The 17,220-nt window shown below is 39.8% G+C and overlaps 1 pseudogene; it reads left to right on the plus strand.

The window, feature by feature from the left end:
- Positions 1–12,405: 12,405 nt before the first annotated feature.
- On the plus strand, positions 12,406–13,088 carry LOC129622694 (zinc finger X-chromosomal protein-like; annotated as a pseudogene).
- Positions 13,089–17,220: the final 4,132 nt, after the last annotated feature.

Genomic DNA, 17,220 nt, shown 5'->3' on the forward strand with positions numbered 1-17,220 from the left:
TGGCATAAGTATTGGATCTTCAGCTTCAGCATCAGTCCTTCCAATGAATAATCAGGGTTGATTACCTTTAGGATTGGTGGATTTGATCTCCTTGCAGTGTGTAGAATAAAAGTGCCAGGTGTGGAGAAAGGAGTTACTTTGAACCTGGATTAAGGACAAACTTCTTAGAATCCCATATTACTGTTTGATCAATTAACTGTACCTAAAACAACCAAGATGACTCTGGTCAGACCACTGATGACCACTTTGAAGATGACTTTCAGAGATGACTGTGCTGTTTCTGCATATAGTCCCCACCCCACCAGTTGCCAACATCTGAAATAAAGCAAGCTTTCCTTTCCAAAAAAAAAAAAAAAAAAAAAGCCACAGCTTAGGTAACCATCAAAGGTCAAGGGAGGAAGTAACTCTTCCTCCAGCTGTGTTCAATGCAAGAAGTTGGCTCGAATGGTGTCAACATTAAACCCCCTAAAACATTTAACCTTGTTTATATCTCACCTTGCTTGCATTTAAATTGTCATTGTGGAAAAGCAAAATATTTTTAAAGGTATTCTAGATTTTAAAGAGAGCACTCAGCACAGTGTTGAATAGAATTCGTTAGCGACCACATGTGTATCATGAAAATGGCTGACATTAAGTGACCCCACATCGGTGTACACCTGCACAAAAGTGTGAAAGTGCAGTGGAAAGAAAACAATGACTTTGCCATGTCTTTAAAGGAAAGCTGGCTTCACCCCTCTCCCATCATCAACCAGGACTAACAAATGAAAGGGATCAGCATATACCAAAAAAAAAAATATGGTTTTCAGTTCCCACCAATATAATTTCTGAAACACTTGGCACAAGACCTATGAGTCCTGGAGGCTGTTATTTGGTTTTACCCGTTCTGAAAATTACAGGGAGAAAATCACAGGCTAGGATCAGGTGTCCACATCTTCATCTCAAAGGGTGAATCATAAAACTATTATAAAAACTGCATCCTGCTACACAGACAGCTGTCATTTCAAATCTCCCCAGTGCAGAAAACAGCGGTGACGGCCGCTAATGACTTAAACGTGAGATTACATTGTGATGTTCAACAGCACGGACAAGAAACGTTTTGGTTTTTTTTGAGGGTTAATGAAAGTAAAACATCTCCCTGTTGATAATGGATAAAGCCTAGGGATATGAGATCATTTAAATAATTAGGTAAAGGATTGTATAGTGACACTCTTGTGTGGTTTGTGTGTGTCTTTTCCACTTCTGAGTAGGTAACGCTTAAATGGAAGAGATTGTGCATTTTGTTTGTTACTTTCGACATTGGCGGATCTGTCCTTAATTGCTGTTTTAGAAAATGTGCAAAATGGCATTAGCACAGCTTCCCACTGGCACTAGTGGTAAAGAACCCTCTTGCCAATGCAGGAGAGAAGAAGAGACATGAGTTTGATCTCTGGGTTGGGAAGATCCCCTGGAAGAGGGCATGGCAACCCACTCCAGTATTCTTGCCTGGAGAAACCCACAGGCTGAGGAGCCTGGTAGGCTACAGTCCATGGGGTCATAAGAGTCAGACACGACTGAGGTGACTTAGCACATATGCAGATACAATCATAGAACTAGGGAGAGCAGAAGAACCCATTTTATAGGAAAGAAAACTGAACTACAGAAAGAAGGTAAAATTGTAGCTTACTTTTCTATACCCCATTAATTGAAGAGAAAGAACAAGAACTTATAAGCTTTTAATGTTTTGTTTGGTAGTGAGTCAAATATTATTTCGATTAGCTGGAACAAAAACAGGAACTTAAAAAATTGTGTTGTCAGGCCTTTTTCTGCGAATGTTTGGGTTACAGCAGGAAACCCGGGATTCTATTGGTATGGATTCTGATGTGTGTGGTCAGAAAACTGCAGGGCAGATTCTCCAGAACAGACTCCCATAAAGTCCATCACAAAAAGAAATAAAATAGGAATTGTGAATCATATGAGAATACAATAAAATAAAAAATTCATGGAGACACCATGGAATAAAACAGTAGCAAAATATTCAAGAGTGAAAATGTATTGGGCACGCCCTTTGAGGGCAATGGCTACTCACTCTAGTATTCTTGGGCTTCCCTAGTGGCTCAGACACTAAAGAATCTGTCTGCAATGTAGGAGACTCAGGTTCGATCCCTGGGTCAGGAAGACCCCCGAGAGAAGGCCTGGAGAATCCCACGGACAGAGGAGCCCGGCGGGGTCACAGAGTGTTGGACATGATTGAGCAGCTAACACTTCTCCTGCCCCACCCCAATGACACCCTGAACATGCTGTTTCCTTTTCCCTGTACTTCTAGCTCTTGATCAGAACTGAAGAGGTCACTGAAATTCTAAGGTAATTTACTTTTCCCAACCACTGTGTTTCACTCTTCTGGAAAACCCATCTGGACATAAATAGGACTCACCCTTCTTTTCCTTGGTTAGGCTGTTTATCCTACATTTTCTAAAAAGTAGAAAAGGTGAAAACAAATCACAAACTTTTGATGAAACAGGAGAGAAGGAAAAAAAAAAAGAAATCTGCAAGAACTGGATAAATTAAGAATTCTTGCGCTTAAACAGACCTTCTCATTTTTTTATCCTTTCCCTCTTCAAACGACCAAGTTTTAACCACTTCTGTTATCTACACTGTGATCTTTGAATTAAACCATTTGAACCTGAGATATGTGAGATCTGATTCCATAGGGTTTATTAAAGTAAATTGTTTTAGCAAATATGCTTGTTCCATTTGATTTTGAAGAATAATTGGTTAATGAGAGAACGATTACTTTGTTCAGACATGATTACTGAAGAAATGTTTCATCCATATGTTGCTGAGTAATGGGAAATTCTCCAGTGAAGGGGAGACAATGATTAGAAGAAACAAGATAGCTCAAAACAATATTCCCCAATGTGTTACTAAAAATGTTTTTTAAAAAATAGACCAACTCTAAGTAAGTATAGAGTTTCTTTGTAGAAGCCTGGAAGTTCAAAATGCCTAATAGGACGAAACTGTTTGTTGAAAAAGCACTGTGTAGCTTTCTTTGTCTTTTGACTCAAAGGACTGTGGTTTCCTCTGAGACATTATGGGATCAGACCAGTGGTTTGCTGTCCAGCATCCTTTGTGTCATTAATGTTATTCAGAATGTGGCATTAAAGACCTAAGTCATATATTGATAGTTTTCAAAATATCGACCAACAGACCTCCTCATAGGAATTGCCCACAGGACAATTTGAATGTTCTCCTTTGATGAGGGGATTAAAAAGGCGGGGGGCGGGGGGGGGGGACGCTGAATGTTTATCAACTTTACTTTTGATTGTAAATGGTCTGAGGTGGAAAAGTGACCGCTTGACATATTCCATATTTCTCAAAAATTGGCTGAAGTCAAATAAGGGCACAGCAAACTTGTCTCCGTAAATCTGTTTTGGTCATCCTGGTTGCTAAATGCAAGGACACATGATCCCAATCTAAATAGTAGAGTTTGTCCCACATCTTGAAGGTTAGCTCACCCCCACTCTCTGCCCAAATGAAACAAAAATAAGAACTCCAATTTTAGTTTCACACAAGTATGGAAAAGCCAAAGTAACTGACTCCCTTAAATTCGTACATTCCTGGATTTTTCTGAAAACAATCCACAATTTTTTCAGTTAAAGGCTTATTTTAACCCTTCAATTATGCTGTATGAACAACAAATGAGCAGGCGTTGAGCATCTATGAATAGGGCTGAAGGTTATAATCACTTAGAATTGCAACTGAGATCGTCTCTCACACATTCAAAGAACACGGTGTTTTGGGGCACCCACTCGGCACAATTTGCTGGGATTCAGGAGGTTTCACAGTACACACTGGGTTTTGGAGAATGAGCAGGAGTTCACCCCAGCCAGCAAAATGGCATCCTGGGCATGGAACACAGCAGGAGCAAAGGCAGGGTCATTCAAGGACAGAGGGGTATTCAAGAGGCAGAGAGTTCAACACAGCTGGATGGTAGCTCTGCGGAATTTTCTTATTTAATATAACACTGGCACCACATGACAAAGCAAAGGAGTTCTGGGGCACAGAAAATGGCTGGGACTGAAAACATAAATTAGGTGTCACTCAGTTCAGTTCAGTCGCTCAGTTGTGTCCGACTCTTTGCGACCCCATGAATCGCAGCATGCCAGGCCTCCCTGTCCATCACCAACTCCCGGAGTTCACCCAGACTCACGTCCATCAAGTCAGTGATGCCATCCAGCCATCTCATCCTCTGTCGTCCCCTTCTCCTCCTGCCCCCAATCCCTCCCAGCATCAGAGTCTTTTCCAATGAGTCAACTCTTCACATGAGGTCCAAAGAACACCCAGGGCTGATCTCCTTCAGAATGGACTGGTTGGATATCCTTGCAGTCCAAGGGACTCTCAAGAGTCTTCTCCAACACCACAGTTCAAAAGCATCAATTCTTCGGCGCTCAGCTTTCTTCACAGTCCAACTCTCACACCCATACATAGCCACTGGAAAAACCATAGCCTTGACTAGATGGACCATTAAAGTCTAGTTATTAACTGCTGCTACAGAACTCAGTAAGAACACCTAGAAAGAAGGGCAGAAGATAGAAGATTGACACAAGGAGATGGCTAATATTTAAGAAACAAAAACAGGGAAAGAAAGTGAAATTAACAAATAAACAAATCAAGGGCTGGAAGAGGATAAAGAAAAAACAGAGTCCCATGTGTGAAAGGAAATGAGAATAGAGAGATAAAGGAGGACCAAAGAAAGGTCACAAAGAAATATTTAAAGGAAACAATGGAATTGTAACTTGGAAGTTGGATTATCGATAAAGAAAGTTTTAGGAAAGGTTTTAAAACACGACTGTCTTCCTACCAAAGGTTGGGATCTGGGTTTCCTTGCGCCTGTCTATGCTCTGTAATTGGTTGGCCAATGAAATGCATCTGTATTAAAGTTCTGTCATTCTAAACTGGATCATTTGTAGAGACGTGGATGGACCTAGAGATTGTCACACAGAGTGAAGTAAGTAAAAAAGAAAGACAAATACTGCATATTAATGCATATGTGTGGAATCTTAAAAATAGCTATAGATGATCCTTCTACAAAGCAGAAATAGAGACACAGATGTAGAGAACATATATAGGGATACCAAAGGGGAAGTGGGATGAATGGAGAGACTGGGATTGACACATATACACACTATTCTGCATAAAATAGGTGACTAATGAGAACCTGCTGTAGAGCACGGGGAACTCTACTCAGTGCTCTGTGGTGACCTGAACGGGAAGGAAATCCAAAAAAGAGGAGATATATGTTTATGTACAGCTGATTAACTCCGCTGTACAGTAGAGACTAACACAACATTGTAAAGCAACTATACTCCAATAAAAATTTTAAAAAATAAAAAAAACAATAAAGTTAGGTCTTTTTTTTTTTTTTTTAGGAAAAAAGATTTTATTTGAAGTGTGTCATTACAGCACTTCCTTGTTGTAGAGAAAGTATTTTCTTTTCAAGGAGATACTTCCTTTTTCCCAGTCCTGTGGTTTGAATGGAAGCTGCCATATTTTTACCAGCCTTGCTCCCCTGACCACAGCTGATTATCCCAAAAAAGACTCCTCATTCTCACTTAGAGATGAACATCTGACTTTTAAGCAAGGCCAATCATAAAATTCTTTTCCAGGATTTTTGGACTTCTCAAGATAGCCTGTGTTAATTCCTTTTTAGTGGTGAACTTTGAGAGGAAGCTATGGTGGCCATTCCTTTTTTTTTCACTGACATCTCAGTTTATTCTTTTTTTTTTTTACTTTTCAATATTGTATTGGTTTTGCCATACATCAACATGAATCTGCCATGGGTGTACACGTGTTCCCCATCCTGAACCCCCCTCCCACTTCCCTCCCCATCCCATCCCTCTGGGTCATCCCAGTGCACCAGCCCCGAGCATCCTGTATCCTGCATCGAACCTGGACTGGTGATTCATTTCTTATGTGATATTATACATGTTTCAATGCCATTCTCCCAAATCATCCCACCCTCTCCCTCTCCCACAGAGTCCAAAAGACTATTCTATACATCTGTGTCTCTTTTGCTGTCTCGCATACAGGGTTATGGTTACCATCTTTCTAAATTTCATATATATGCATTTATTTGGTGTTTTTCTTTCTGGCTTACTTCACTCTGTATAATAGGCTCCAGTTTCATCCACCTCATTAGGTCATTCTTAAGAAATTGGTAGCTCCACCTCCTGTCTCTTGGATACGTGTTCTTGGTACCCAGACATCAAGCTGTAAGTCACCCAAGAAGCCCAAACCCCCACTTCCAGACCTTATGGAAGCTCTTTAAAAAGATCCTCCAAGTACCACTCTACCTACCCCACTGATGTCACATGGAAAAGAGATGAGAGGTCCCTGTAAATTCCCATAAGGTACAAGCCCCTGAACAAAATAAATGACAGTTGTTTCAAGACAGTGTGTTCTAGGGGGTTTGGCTGCAGTGAGAGCCACTAGCTGAGCTGGGGACAACACGACATACAACATTTTTTTTAGTAGGTCAGAAATGAAGGGAAGGAGTTAAATAATGCCATGGTTTGAAGGATGGCAGGATGGAAGTGAAAATTTGTAAGGACTTCAAAACCTTGAGCAAGAATGGCGAGGAAGATCCAGAAGAGGGAGCCTATAGGAGAGGGTTAATATTATTCAGCCAATAAAGGGAAGGTGGTACGTTTATCCAGGGAAAGGAAGACTAGGGAGGAACTGTTCTCAGAAAGAAAGAGATAAGAATACATAACTGACAAATTTTTTTAAAAGAAAGAAAGCGTAGTAGGCAACCTACCATTGCAAGTGCATTTTAGTTGAAATTCTGTGATTCATTTCAAGCAGTCATAAGGAGAGAGGAACTTCTCGTTGAGATCGCAAGGGCGATGTTCTGTTTCTTACTCTCCACATTCCAACCCCTAGCGTCTCACTGGGGAGGAAGAAATAATGGAATACACAGATGAGTATAGAGTGGAATAAGCAAGGGTAGAATGATGTAGAATGTTTGCAGGCTAATATTGATGTATGAGAATAATCTTAAGAAAATAAAGCCCATCTATGGGGAAAAGCAAGACAGGAAAGTTATCGAGAAATAAAATCATGTGTAGTTTCTAAACCAATTCATGACTTTGACACTCAAGGAGGATTCTTAGCAACAAAGCCAGAGATGCAAATGCCTTCAGAAGATCCAGACTCTACACACAGAGTGAGAAACTCTAAAAAACGCTGAGTGAAGGTGACCATCAATTCTTAGCAAGTCAGAAGATTTAGGGGCAGTTTAGCATTTGTAAAAGGGAGGCTGACAAGATGACCTGCAGGTCAGATCCGGTCCACTGCGGGTTTTTATATTGTGTGTGAACTAAGGACATTTTTACAGTTTAAAATGCTGGAAAAAATTAAAAAGTGAATAATAGTTCATGACATCTGAAAATTACGTGAAATTCACATTTCAATGTCAATAAATAAAGACTTAATGGTACACAACCACACCCTCGCATTTATCTTCATCTCATCTTTCACTGTAACAACAGAGTTGAGTAGTTACAACAGAGACCGTAGAGCGAGCCTGCAAAGCCTAAAATATTGCTTACATTCCTGGCCCTTTATGGAAAAATTTGGCAGTCCCTGAACCACAAGTTTCTTTATTTTTATTGTATTCTTGCTTTAAAATAGATTGACTTTCTACTATCTGTTTCCATGGAGTCAAATTTGATTGATGTGGAGTTGTGTTAAAAACTGAGTTTCTTTCTTTCTTTTTTAGAAAAAGAAATGGTAACTTTGGGTTGGTTATTGATTTCTTTGTTTCTGAAAACACTTGGAAAAGACCCAGACTCTTAGCTTGTGTCTACCACTGAGCTAGTCTCTCCCCCACAGTTGCACAGACTGCAAGCATATGCTGTCAGTGGAAACATTTTTTTTTTAATCCATTTCATGAGTATAGATTGAGCATTGTCCTAGGCATTGGGAGTGTGGCAGGAAAAAGGACAGCCAAAGTCCCTATTCTCACAGAAGGTACTTTCTTGCAGTGGGAGACAAATCATAAAAATGTAAACAGATGAACCAGAAAAGTGGAGATCCTGATAAGCTATATGTAAGAAATTAACAGGAACAATTGGGATGGGACGGGATGGGGAGCTTGTGAAGACAGGAAAGGACTCTTCGAGCAAATAATCTTTGAGTTAAACTGAAAGGATGAAAGAAATCAACCACACACATGGTCCAGGGAAGAGCGTGCCAAGCAAAAGGGTTGGAAAACGCTGGGTCTACAGGCCACTTGGCCCCTGCTGGCCAAGAGGATGTGGTGGTTTCTGAGGAAGTGACTCATTGAGCAGGGGAGGATGGGAAGAAGGAAAAAGAGGGGGGGAGAAAGGGGGTAAATCAAGACTGGACCTTGGTTTAATGACTTTATTCTTTATTATTTTATTCTAACCACAGTGGGAAGCAGCTCATAGGTTTTTACATGGGTCTGGAGGAGGGATGCATGATTACATTTGCAAAGGGACTATCAGTTCTGGTGGTCTAGATCAGTCCTGAAGGAAATCAACCCTGAATAGTCTTTGGAAGGACTGATACTGAAGTTCCAATACTTTGGCCACCTGATGCAAAGAGCCATCTCATTGGAAAAGACCCTGATGCTGGGAAAGACAGAGGGCAGGAAGAGAAGCAGTGACAGAGAATGAGATGGTTGGATGGCATCACTGACTCAATGCATATGAGATTGAGCAAACTCTGGGAGGTAGTGAAGAACAGGGAAGCCTGGCGTGCTGCAGTCCATGGGGTCGTGAAGAGTCAGAAAAAACTGAGCAACTGAACAGCAACAATCAGTCAATTCTGGTACATTGATTGCACAGTTGGGAATGGAATCAGAGACCCTGGGGGCCACTGCACAGGTGTAGACAAGAAGCGACAGGAGAAATGGGAAAACAAGAGTGATGATTTGGAGCTAAAGCTGGATGTCTTGGACATAAGATATAAAGAGATAAAAAAAGGAGTTAAGTGAGGAGGAATCAATGCTTTGAAAATGAGTCCAGGCTTGTTCATTCTGAGTCAACATACCAAGGTCAAAGTCCAGTCTGGAGTAGGTAAGTTCAGTTCTGGACATGCTTAGAAGTACTAGGGCTAGAGACAAAAGTGTAACTTCTGAGGCAGTCCAATGCAGAGGGAACTGGAACCACTGGCATGAAAAGAGCCAGTGGCCGGACAAGAAAATAAAACATCCTCTAACACTTGAGATAAAAAAGTGAAAGCAAGTACCTCTTTGGAAGGTACTTGCAAAGAGTTCAGAAGAGCCCCAGATAAGAAAAGCAACTCTCAGATATTTGGGGTTTGCTTTGTTTTACAAAAGAAAAACACAGTCAGTAGCATAGGTATAGTCTTTTGAGTTGGTGATCATTGGTGGACACTGGCTGGTGTTCAATTACATTAAGTGCAAATTGAGAAACATTTTAAATATTAATGTGTTTACTATACTTATGGACTTCCCTCAGTGGTAAAGAACCTGCCTGTCAGTACAGGAGATCTGGGTTCAATCCCTGGGTCTAGAAGATTCCCTGGAGGAGGAAATGGAAACCCACTCCAGTATTCTTGCCTGGGAAGTTCCATGGACAGAAGAGTCTGGCAGGCTATAATCCATGGGGTCACAAAGAATCAGACATGAATGAAGCAGCTGAGCATACAATATACATATAGTTATGACTGATTCACATCATTGTATGGCAGAAGCCAACACGACACTGTAAAGCCATTATGCTACAATGAAAAAGAAAATACTTTTACTGACAACCAAGTTCAATTTCCAAGTAAGAGGTTTTGAGGACTGCAAGGCAGTCTGGCACATGGAAACCCCATCACTATCAAAGTCCCAAGGTCATGCCCTGACCAGCAGAGAGTAACACCTGTCCCTGGATGGCTTTTAGGTAAGTTTTGCAACTTCTCTGAAGCTTGGGAGGAGTTGAGATTTGAAAATAAAGCCATTTTCTATATAATCTTCATTTGGGAGTTCTTTAAATCCTGCTACATGTATTATTTTATAAATTTGAAAATGTTAAAGTAAAACCATGGGTTTTACTTTCATAAAAAGGGCATACATTTTAAAAGTTTCTGAAACCCTAATCTTATATAAATTCCTCTTTGGACAGGCAAGAAAAGTGAGCAGAGTGGTTAGGTAACTTGCCTAATATGAATAGAGCTAGGGGCATAACCAGTACCCAAATCCAAGTTCTTTCCTTAATAAAGGCTCATAATAATGAACAGGAAAAGAAATTTCCACCTAGAGGGAGCTTCTGGGGACACAGACAGTGAAGGTCCACCACCATAAGAAGGATGTGACTCAGGTTAAGAGCCAAGACTAAGAAAAAGCATGTCAAGTATATTTCACGATGCATCTACCTTCAGTGGAGAAGAAAATGAGTAATAAGAATAAAATATTTAAATTATTATTTTATATATTTTTTCTAAATTTCTTAAAATAACTCTCTAGATCTCCAAATTTCACTCTCTCCCCATGATTTCATGTTTTTTACACTTTGTGGGTGTGTGCTAAGTGGCTTCAGTCATGTCCAATTCTTTGCAACCCAGGGACTGTGGCCCACCAGGTCCCTCTGTCCAAGGGATTCTCCAGGCAAGAAAACTGGAGTGGTTTGCCATGCCCTCCTTCAGGGGCTCTTCCTGACCCAGGGATTGAACCTGCATCTCTTATGTCTCTTGCAATGGCAAGGGGGTCCTTTACCACTAGCACCACCTGGGAAGGCCTCTCTACACTTCACGTGCATAATTAAAGGTTTGACAAATGTACAAAGTCTTCAGGTTCTTCAATATGACTTGTTTTAAAGTTCTAGATGAAAAACTCATGTCAATCTTCATTTTATCTACATCTTGTTTCCACACATTGTCATCACAGTATGACAAGCACAACTCTTTTATTGCAACAGCTTTTTTTTTGGTATAGCAATATCCTTAATGTTTTGTTTGCAGTAAAAAGGCTTAAAATGCTATTTTTCTTCTCTTCACTTAGAAGCGATCAGTCTCCCTCTCACTGAGCTCCTACTCAGACAACTAATATCCAGAATTATACCATATCAGCTGTGTGGGGGGAAAAAAAACACACATGCATTGTTTCTTTTCTGGTAAGCAAAGTAGTGTTTGCCAGTTAAATCCCCAGGTAGCTAGCTTTCAAACAGTCAGATATAAAATTAGCAAATGAAACATCTGTTCCTCACTATTATTTTATAATCACATTAATTGGCAGATGTCTTTAGGTAACAGAGGAAAGCATATCAGCCATTACGTGTGTTTCTATAGGGTCATGCTTTTGGCCACTGGGTATCATGTGCCTAAAAGGCCATCGCAGCAGGAGACAGTTACCCTGGACTCAGAGAGCAGCCAGCTTTCTCCCCATGCAAACCTCCTGACAAGGGAGCTAGCTGCCCACCTACGACAGGAACGAGGATGCCCGGTTATACCCCAGTGTGGACAACCTTACCCTCACCGCTGCCAGGTTTGGTTTTTCAATTATCATGTATTTTGCAGAAAAGCGCTGTGCCAATTCAATTACTGCCTGATTAATGGAGTGTTGCGGGTTTATTTCAGGGGTCTAGCTATCTATTCATTAGCATATTGGGGCCTCTACTCTGCTGTTTTGTCCTGATATGCTTTGAAAACTCCCCAGTGCAATTAAAATACTCTAATATGCTTTAAATAGTTATTTGAGAAAACACATCCAGACTTTTTTGTATTCCTTGGGGATTTTGTTAAGCATATCCAGATTTATTAGAAGGCATCTACAATTCCTTTATAAACACATTCTTCGTTCCTCGTCTAGGTTTTGGAATTTTCCCTCACCAGATGAGCAGCCCTGTGCTGGGCAGTAGAGTTCCTGTTTCCCGCATCTGGAGGAGGAGACAGCATCACAAAAGACTGAGTCTGAGAGTTGCATCCAATGATTTGCTTTCACAGGATCTTCTCCAGCTTGCTTTGAGTCATAAACTTGGCTAGCGACCGAATCTAACGTGGAGTCTCTGCAGGCGTCTCTATGGAGTTCTGTCCATATTCAGTAAAAATGAGCGATGATTAGATTGAGTTGTGAAGAATATTGAATTTTCTTGGCCTTTTCTCTTTCTGGAGAATGATATTAAGAGTGAATGACCCTTAGTGGGCAAAGAAAGATCCTCCTCTTAGTAGCCACTGTGTTTTCCTTTTTATGTGTGGCCACCTTTATATATAGATGGGCTAAAAAAATATGTAGACTCTGATGCTAGTCTTTGCAAATGCCATCTGTAAATTCAAGATGGTGGAGGGGCAGAATAGACTCATTTGCTAGCAGAAGAAGACATGCAAAAGAAGAATAGGAGGCCGCCATCACCGGCCACCCACACACTCGTCAGGAGTTGGGACTGGTGAGAATGAATGGCCATGGGTGAAGATGGACTTGAATTACACCCACAAGAGCCAAGCTCGTTTTTTTGATGCCACAGTTTTTCCGAACACTTCCTATATATTCCCATTTGAGCATCACAAGAGTCCCGTGAGGAGCTAATGCTACACACATGGATGGTGATCTAGTTGTTGTGGAAGTACAAGAGACGTTTTGTTTCAGATGTTGTGGACTCAGACGTAACTGTGTCTAACTTTGTTCCCAGTGACCCAGGCTCAGTTTGTAATCCAAGATGCTATCCAGAATATTGTTATAAAGCATGCTCAGTGCTCAGATATTATGGAAGAAGTACACATATCTGAGAAGGTCATCATTCCTGAGCAAGTGCTGGACTCAGGTGGAACCAAAGACGTGTCTTTAGCAGAGCGCACAGTCCCAGAGGCTGTTTCAGCTTCTGATGTTACTTAAGCCTCAGTGTCTATGCCAGAACATGTCTTGACGAGTGAATCTGTGCAGGTGTCTGACGTTGAACACATTGAATAAGAGTGTAGTAGTAAACTATAGTGCAGTAGGGGCAGAAATCATTGCTGATCCTCTGACTGCCGATCGTGTCTGAAGAAGTATTGGTAGCAGATTGTGCCTCATGCAGCCATTGACGCCGATGGTGAACCAGAAAGATGATGGTGAAAGCGACTGTGAGGGATACCTTGACTTCCTGTAAGTCTTGGGGTACGGTGATTGTCAAAGTGTTTTCAAAGGCTGTCTTTCCCAAATTATATCAGGGGTGCAATTTTCTTGACTTCTGTGAAATTAAATTACATAGACCTTCCTTTTTTGTTGTTTCATTTCAGAGCCTGTAAGATGACTCAAAATTTTTAAAAGTGGAATGATACAGGGTCATTTCTCTATGAGGACACAATAGAAAGATGAGATTTCTTCAGTCTAGAGAGAGAAGGATGGAAAGCAACAGAACTGAACTTTTTGAAATCATGAAGGATGTGATCAGGCTGTTAGCAGACTTTGTTAGAATTAGGAACTCTCTTAAACTTAAAAGGAGTTCAGCTTGGAGAAAAATGTATAACCAAACTATTCATAGTCTTATACATGGATATTCTGTACTACTGATGTAATACTTAAGTACTGAATACTTTACTTATATGGGATGTAAAATGCTCTTTATATAACAGCATACACAAGAGTTCTGGCATAGTATTTAAGGGACTTCCTTGATGGCTCAGCAGTAACAAGTCTGCTTGCAATACAGGAAACCCAGGTTCCATCCCTGGGTTGGGAAGAATCCCTGGAGGAGGGAATGACAACCCCCTCCAGTATTATTGCCTGGGAAATCCCACGGACAGAGGATCCTGGTGGGCTATAGTCTATGGGGTCACAAAGAGTCAAACACAACTGAGAGACTAACACTTTCAACTTCATAGTATTTAAACAAATGATTCCAAAACATAATTTCAAGTATGAAGGACTCATTCCAGGTTACTGAAGAAAAGTAAGGTGTTCTGGAACACACCTCTAATGTCTGGGAGGACAGCTGTGTCTTCTTACAATTGATGTCTTGGTACCACTTCCAGATATAAAATACTCTATTGGATAGATCACAGTTCTGACCCAATATGGAAGTTCTTAGGTCTTTAGGAACTAAATATCAAACAAATAAAGACTCACAGACTCTTTGCTTATACAAACTCACAAGACTATTTGCTTTGCTTAAATACGTGTTGTAACACAGGAATTTAATATAACATATTGAAGTCTATCCGCATATTAGGAAACACCTTTTAAAAGTTCTTAAAATCTTGGAACTGAGAGAATTCTTTGTGTAAAGAAGAGGAAAGCCTCTTCATTCAACACATGTATATTGTGCCCCTACTTTGTGTGAGAGAGTTCTGTAGATAATGCAAATATGAGTATATTCTAAATTTAAAAATACAACAAACCAAAAAAAAAACCCGGAAGGCTGGGAGATTAGACTGTAATAGGAGTAGCGGCTGCATGTAGTCAAAATACAAGTTAAGAGTGCACCGTAGCTTTGTATTAAGAAACACTGACAGTGTCATGATACTGCAAGTCTGAACAATACTTTAAGTATGCTAATACTTTACTTAATATATAGTAATAAATATATGCATATAATGTATATAATATATACAAATATATATAGTGTTAAATATGACTGATACTATAAGAGTCCAGGTTTGTTGCTAACAGATGAGATAACCAGGAGTTAGAAAGAGCAGGAAAGGACAGCAGCCAGTTAGGCAGTCACTTTAAATTTCACAGTGATGTGATAAATAAACAACGCTAATGCCAGGTGACAGGTTTTCTGCTTAAGAGAAGTCCTATTAAGACATGACCTGAGTGGGAAAGAAATCCAAAGGAAGAGGCTGTGTATATGTATGGCAGATTCTTTTTTCTGTACAATAGAAACCAACACAACATTGAAAAGCAACTATATTCTAGTAAAAGTTAACTTTGCTGCTAAGTCACTTCAGTCGTGTCCGACTCTGTGCGACTCCATAGACGGCAGCCCACCAGGCTCCCCCGTCCCTGGGATTCTCCAGGCAAGAACACTGGAGTGGGTTGCCATTTCCTTCTCCAATGCATGAAAGTGAAAAGTGAAAGTGAAGTCGCTCAGTCGTGTCTGACTCTTAGCGACCCAATGGACTGCAACCTACTAGGCTCCTCCATCAGTGGGATGTTCCAGGCAAGACTACTGGAGTGGGGTGCCATTGCCTTCTCCAAAAGTTAACTTTAAAAAGGAGTATTTCCAGGAGACGAGTGGGTAAAATGGCCATCTACCTCCTATAAAAACAATACCTCTCTTGTGCATTTATGCCTTCACTCCATTCATTTATTGAATTACTGCCAGTGGGTCCATATGCTACACACCATTTTGGACAGGACCTTTTTCTTCTACCTGTTCTTCCATTATTCCTGGATAAAAAGACAGGTAAGAAAAAAAAAGGGATAATAATCTTTATTTTCTGAATTTCAAGGGCCTATTACATGTATTAAAGAAATTCCTCCTTCTCCAAAATGCCTACCCATTTCAAAAAGAGGAATAAAGACTTCAGAAACCATCTACTTTTCCTGTTGAAAACTTCAGTGTATGAATAAACCAAGTTGAGAATCATTTGTATTTGTAAAGTGCTACCTTGGTGTAAAAAAAAATAAAAATGAAAAATGGAAATGTTTATGCACCCCCCCAAAAAAAAAAGCAGTAGGGAAGCGAAGTGTGTGAAACGTATATTTTACAGAGCAGGAAATAAAGTTTAAGCTCAGCATCTTGAGTAATGTCACTCTCTGCCCTGTGTTAGATCTGTTGGTTCTTCCTGGTTCAGACCCATCACTGGCCTCCCGGCTTGCAAGGTGAGTGACTTAGTCTGATCGAGTCCACAGGGAATGATGCCATGAAGCATTTGCTGCTAGGCAGTGAAGTGTGAGCAGGTCCAAAAGCGCAGCATGGTGAGTGTTGATGGATGCAGAGGAACTAAATCATACATGCTGTAGGCTCCAGGGCAGTGGAGCCCACGTACCGTCACACTCCCGGGAGACCACGGCAGCAGCAGAAGTCAGGCTATAGGAAAACAGAGCCTTTGGGTACCAGCGCATAACTTAGCAACATGCGGGTGATCAGTCAAAAGTTTGTGTTTACAACTCTGGACAATTGCTCGTTTATTTCCCCCTCCACGCTCTGATATACTGTGCGTGTGTCTGTATAGCTGTGACCGAACTCCTTAGAATCACCAAATATCATGAAGGATTTTCAAATTCAATGTGCAACCCCCCAAAGCATTTCAGCCATATATTTCCCAATCTGAACTGGTAACACTGTGTTCTGTAAGGAAAATTTACTCCACATGCTTCACAGCTAACTGTGAATAAACATACGTCCGACATTCCACAAAATACACGTTTTTCTCACTTCCAAAATTTAAAACAAATAGGAAAGGTTTTTTGGAGAATGTTTGGAAAGTATCAAAACAAGGACTTACAAACATTCTTAAGTAATAAAACAAACTCTGTGTGATTCAAAAATCATTAACCTTGTATTTAACCTACTGTTGCTAGAGATTTAATTTTCAAAACACATTTTTCTGATCAATAAAAGGAATATCTATACAAACAAACAAGCAACTTGGTTAAAGTAATTAGTCCCCAGAACTGCCATGAGAATAATGAAAGCTTCAATAATATATAATAAATAACCTAACCAGTAAATACATTTGACTTTTAAAGTTTTATTATCTTTTCAAATTTATAAATCTTTTAAGCCATTTACTTCAAAGCAGGATATTGAACTCACTCAGTTTCAAACTAATGTTAACACCGTTGATAAACCTGATTGACTCTTTACATCTAAAATAATACATTTTAAAACCTGTGTGATTATATAATTTAACAGCTTTCCTATTTTATTAGCATCATTTAGAAGAAAACATGGTCAGTTATGTCATAAACAATATTTAATAATCTTGCCAAAAGTTAAGTAGGCTTCTACTGTTGTTTTTGGAGTTTTTAAAAGTGTTTAACTTGAAATGGCATTAACATTATTTTTCTAGTCAGAAGATCCTAAAATTTAAAAAATTTTAAAAAGTATTGTTAGATTTAAAACCACATGCTCCATTCTTCCTAAAATAGAAAGTATTCTATTTGTTTTCTGTTTGAAATCATTGTTAGCATTTTTTATGTATACATTTTTTATACTTTAATTTTTTAAAGACTGTTTTTATTAGGTCAACTAAAAAAATATTGAAAAAGATCTAAGCATTTCTATGAAATTTATTTCATTTTTAGGAGAAAGATGAACACACTTCTAGTTTTTCACCCTTTGCCAA

The sequence above is a fragment of the Bubalus kerabau genome, chromosome 11, assembly GCF_029407905.1.
Source record: "Bubalus kerabau isolate K-KA32 ecotype Philippines breed swamp buffalo chromosome 11, PCC_UOA_SB_1v2, whole genome shotgun sequence".
Taxonomy (NCBI): Eukaryota; Metazoa; Chordata; class Mammalia; order Artiodactyla; family Bovidae; genus Bubalus; species Bubalus kerabau.